This window comes from Thermobia domestica, chromosome 6 (genome assembly GCF_964235325.1).
Source record: "Thermobia domestica chromosome 6, izTheDome1.hap1.1, whole genome shotgun sequence".
Lineage (NCBI taxonomy): Eukaryota > Metazoa > Arthropoda > Insecta > Zygentoma > Lepismatidae > Thermobia > Thermobia domestica.
Window position 1 is genome coordinate 248,480,529 of NC_137459.1, and position 6,000 is coordinate 248,486,528.

Below are 6,000 nucleotides of genomic sequence, written 5' to 3' on the forward strand. Positions count from 1 at the left end.
TAAAATACCACTTTTATTATTCAGTGTTGCAAACTATTGATGCTATAGCATCACAAACATCCAAAGTTCGGAAGCCTCAGCATAATGGAGATGCACAGGATAATTCACATCGAAAGTACTTTAGTGTTTGATACCATGTCCATTGTATGACTTGTTTGGAATGAATAGGAACGAAGTTACGAGAGCTTGAGAATTGTATTTATTTTTCTGAAAGCATTTATTTTGAAAAAACACTGAGATAACTATAATATCTAATCTGATTTTCACGAAGCTTTGCACCTCTTGTAAACAATGCAGACTGCAGTGCACAAATATTGCCAACTAATTAAACAAAAAATGTTATATGCATTTTGTGCTAAGAAATGAATAAACAAACTGAAGGGGGAAAACAATGAGTTTTAAAATAAAATGCCATGGGCTTGTGATAAGAGAATCAGGAACCATTTTCTCTCGTTTGCAGTGGCGTACGCACTGCTCTCCTGAATCTTTGAACTACTGTATAAGCGCATACACGCATCAGGAGGAAGAAGGGTAGAATGTTGAATTTCTTCTACCAGTGTAAATTACAACTAAAACTTACTATCCCCACTGCCACTCCTAACGTTTCCTCTAACTGAAAATCTACCTAAAATGTTAGGATTCAGAGCCACTATTACATGATGACTTAGTGTTCCTACTAGCAGATCTATGGTTGGATGGATGGATTAAAGTTTATAGTCCCCTTCAACAACAAGGTTCTATAAGATTTGGACCTACAGCCGAACGAGTGATCCGAACTACATGAACTTCCTCTGGAAATCGAACGCGGGTCTCTCGCCCGACGACGAGTACGCGGATCATATAGCCACAAAGGAGTTAATTATCAGATCTAGAAACATGTGCAGTTGTACTCACGACTTCTATTCGAAATTGAGCTCTTGGGGGGCCGCGGTGGCTCAGTGGTAGAGCGTTCACCTCTGGCACATGGGGTTCCTGGTTCGATCCCAGTTCGCACCAAGTGAACCTTGTGGTAGAAAAACACCGTGTGCGTGGGCTTCCTCTGTGTCCTTCAGTTTCCTCCCACTTTCCTCATTCCAACATTTCATTCATGTTTTCATCATCACCGTCTCCTTTAGCCTAGCCTGCATAATCGTAGGACGTAAAACTCGAAAAAATTCATTTTATTTCATTTCATTTCAAAATTGAGCTCCTTGTACGTTTCCATTATAGGCGAGCGAGTGTTTGGAACAAGCAATTGTTCATTCTGCAAGAACTTAAAAACTACTGAGCTTACTTATTTATTGAATAGAGAACGGGAGAGGATCCAGTGTGGGGGGGTGATTGCCCCGGTCGGCCCCCCCAAAAGAGGAAACTTTCTTATTTTATATATATAAATAAAACCCATCCCAAAGTTTGGAGCCCTTAAAAGTAACAGTATGACAACCCACCGCCCCCCCAGAAGTCGGTCCTGGATCCGCCCCTGATAGAGAATTTATTATTTTATTTCCTTTGTTATATGTAATAAAATACCTATAAAATATATTTTGAATTCTCGTGACTTATCCTTTCATTTGATATCTAACAGAAAAGTTACGCCATAAACTAATATTAGCCATCAGAGTATGAAGACTCTATCGACATCTTATTCAACAAATTCCAAGAAACTTTTTAGATTCTACATAGGAATAAAGACACACTATTTAACATGCACATACTACCTCTTCTTAATTTCACTGCAGCCAGAAAAAAATAAGACTCAAAAGTTATGAACATTCCTATCCAATATTATAAAAATTCTTAAATGTTGAAGATTCCTCTGTACATTATTTCATTTCTGGCACCGAATATTCGGTTTTTGCATCTTTTAAATGGTCATTTATTCTGATCTCATTTTAAAAAGGCGATATACAAATTATAACTGAAAAAATTAGCCTCATATTACTTCGTAGGTTTCGACTCAAAGTATGTATCTATATGGGATCGAAATATTGAACCAAAATCGAATTTGTAAGGGAAAACTGTTACAACAAATGACAAAACACAAAAAGTGAGCGCCACAATTTAAAGATGTCGCTCAAGGAAGCCAGCAGATTACCTGCTGCTCCGAGTTATTCTGTTAAACATAAACAAGGCAAACCCGTAAGTGTAGAAGAAAAGCAAATACTTTATCAAACGATATCAACGTTGTTCAATTCACTTGAAGAAAATTAAGACCTATAATGGCTAATTTTCATGTTCTCATAGAATATTTATTTACTTACTTTGTAGTACTGAAGTTAGTATTTGTACATTCGCATGCTAAGAAAGCACATCAATAAATTGAACTAAAGGGGGAAAAGTACCATATGTTTTTCATGGATATGCTTAATGATTTAGGTACCGGTAATAGGTGAAAAAGAAATAATCTCCCATAATGATAAATATGCTTGTTGTTACATACCAGCGCCATCTCTTTATCGTTCAGTTGATAATTTGACATAACTCATTGTAATTTCATCTATAATTAGTTTGGAGAAAAATAACAATGTTCAGTTGCTCTTAAAGGAGGGGGGATTATATAGTATTGGGTATTTTGCCCTGTATCACGGCAATGGTGTGAGAGTGAGACGAGTAATGCACATCGCAGTAGCAGAAATACATGCACGTGCTGCAGCAGAAATATTGCGGGAAACAGACGAAACAATTTCCTCTTCACCAATCAGCAAATAGTCGTGCGCGCAGTGATACAACATCAAGTTACGCGGTTTGTTTTTGAAAGATGCAAAGGACTGTGAAAAACGCTTTAGTTACCTGTATGGTTTGGAATTGATGTGTAAATTATTTTGCCGTTTAGAGCATTTTGATATCTCAAACCGTTCCGGAAATATGATAAATATTGCTGAAGTTTGCAACACTGCTTAAATCGTGTAATTGCGAGAACGTGTTGTAATTACAGCTACTAAAAGCTATTACTGTAATGCTATAGAAGAGAAGAGAAACAACAATCATTTTAAATATTTTCCACAAATATGCCATTTTCAGTAGAATATCATAGATAGGTCCAACGCAACTTTGTGAACATATTAACTTTCGTAATTGGGATTGGATTTCAATGATACTTTACTGATGCATTAAGTGTTTTAATAAAGCGGTCCAGTTCGACGATGGGTGTCGTGGGTGGAAGGGGGAGTTAATTCCCTTACCATATAGACATGGCAATGCTCAGGGGCGGATCCAGGAGAGGAGCGTGAGATCTAACATGAAACATATCAAAACATTTAAATTTTTCCGGGCTACGACCATTGTCACGCGCGTGCTTTCTTCGCGTTTTTACCATGTCCTCATTTTTTTTCTCCATGTAATATCAGTCATAATTTTTTTGCAATAGTTTTTTCACATACAGAATTACTTTGTGGCCTAAGCAGCAATTTTTAGTACTTTGCCCTCCTGAGATATTACGCCCCAAACATGGCATCAAAATCTCAAACTTCAACTTTCTGACTCCATAAATTTATGGTGCCAGTAGTTTCATAGCTGTGGATATTTCTACAGATTATCTGCACGCAATAGTATGCAGCACAAAACTTAAGAGCCCCTATTTTATGCCATTCCAAAATTGCAGCCTCTTTAAAAGTGTACTTTTCTATACTTTTTCTGGTGATTTCATGTATTTTTTGCAACTCTGTGTATCTATTTAGAAGCAAGAGTAATGTTCTCCGTGTACCTCAGTCTCTCCTCTAAACATTCGTTTTTTCTTGGAGTTCGTCTGATGCGTACGTCCTGAGCAACTGCAGTTTTCTTACACGCTTGTAAATGCAAAAAATGGCACTCTACCGACAACAAAGATGGTCGCCATTCAGGAACACTTGTACATACGACAACGTGAATAGTGTTGTTGACCTTCTCATACACAAGGTTCATCACACTGGAATTTTTATAATTTTCGTAGATGGCCGAGCAACTATTTTCCACATCTTTGGACCACCTCAGATGGATTGAATCAACTACAACAATACGTTATTAATTTGTAAACACGATGTAAATGTGACTGCTACATAAGCATTCACAAAAGCTTTTACACATTATGTAACTAGAGATGTTATGCACAGGGGCGGTCTGGCCAGGTTGCAGGTCGGCAATCGCCGAGGGCCCCGGAACTCTGGGGCCCCCAGTAACAAAACGATAATTTTATGATGTTATTTAAAACGTTTACATACATTTAGATACCATTTCATTGCATTCAAGCATAGGATGTGTGAAAATTATTTCAAAGTTGTAGGGCTATACCTCGATCGCACTAACTCATGTTTGTAAGAAGCTTTAATATAAACTTACCTTGCGGTACACAGATTTGTTTGATGTTCTGAAAGAGAGCAATTCTGGTGGACTGATGAAATGTAGACCTAAAATGTGAAACTTGTATAACTTAGTGGTGCTCAGTAAAGAATAGCGACAATGTAAGCGTTGGAACGCACCGGGGCCCCTACTGAGCCCGTTTATTATTCCGTACTGAATATTTATATTTTCATTCATTTCTTGTGTGTGAGAAAGAATTATTGTGAAATTTTAGACTACTAGGAATTTTGGTACCATTTTTTTCTGTTTAGGAAGGCCCCCTTTCAATAGTGAAAATACAAGTAACGTTGAAAATTAAAAATATTTTCACTGATTAGTATTGTGTTTAGCTGAATAATTATCGCGCGTGCCTACACTGCGCATGGTCCCGAGTTCGACTCAAGATGGGGAAATACAGAATGGAAGCTTCGATTGCAAATTAAAGTTCGCGGGCAGAAATATGATAAATCAATAGTCCAAATTCGAAAATGTTCTCATGTCCTTTGTCATGTTCGATATTTTGCTGGTCACATCCCTTGTTTCAAATACGTACAGATTACAGAAATTGATTGCTGTACAGTTTAGAATTTGCTGCAAACTTTGTTACAACTAATCACTGCTAAAGGAATTCAGAGCACTTCGAATTTCTCCTTGACAAATCAAAAAAGTAAGCAATTGCTATAAATAGTGCTTTAGAGGATGTGGATAATATAAAAGTTTCACTAGACTTCGATGAGAAGAGAATTTCGAAGAAGAAAAAGTGGAAAAGTTAAAGACGAAGTTTCAGAAATTAAGTACTTACACCAGTTCAAAAACTTAAACTAATATATTTCCGTATTATCAAATGTGTTAGGTCAAGTATTGAAAAAAGATTTAATCCAAACAATGATATTTTGAAAGATTGCTTATAGCTTCATCCAAAAAAAGTCCCCTGAAATCGCAGATATTGACGAATTTCTAACAAAAGTCTTACACACCATTTGTCACCTAACCAAAATTGATAGAGGTGTTCTTATAACCTCTTTGGACGCCGAGTGCCTTATACGACACACAAAACTGGCATTGTTTGTTCTGATAGAGCATCAATATGGCACATAAGACACGCGTATTTTGCTTCTCTTCCTTGTCGCCAAAGTAGACGCTGCATTTGTCAAAAGCTTGACAATTGAAGAATACTTTCGGTTGGTACTATGTAGGGTTTTTGGAGGTTAGAAAATACATCAGAAACAGAAAAATGACACAATTACTTAAGTCTTCTACTTCTCTTTCTTTAACGCGTTATTTTTTGTGATATATGTTGATTTAGTATTTTTTAAAGCCTTGGAAATAGATACAAACTTCATTATTTTGCTCTTCTATTGTATAGGGGAAAATGGAGACCTTTTGTTTTAGCATGTGTCGTATACGACACTACGAAAACCATCGTTACAAAAGATGATTATCTATAATCTAGAGATATCTCATGTTTTCAATCTCTTCACTTTTGTTTTATGAAGATGTGACCATGTTTTAGGTATTGGATATTGTTATTGCATTGTATAGATACACATAGACGTATGTAGTGGCGAGCAAAGGGGGACAGACCTCTACCAGAACATCGTTTCTCACTTTTCATTGGTAGAGTTCCAATGTGTCCTATAGGGCACATATGATTATCATCACTCTGTGCAAAAAAAAAAAAAAATGTAATTTCTCTTATTCTTTACA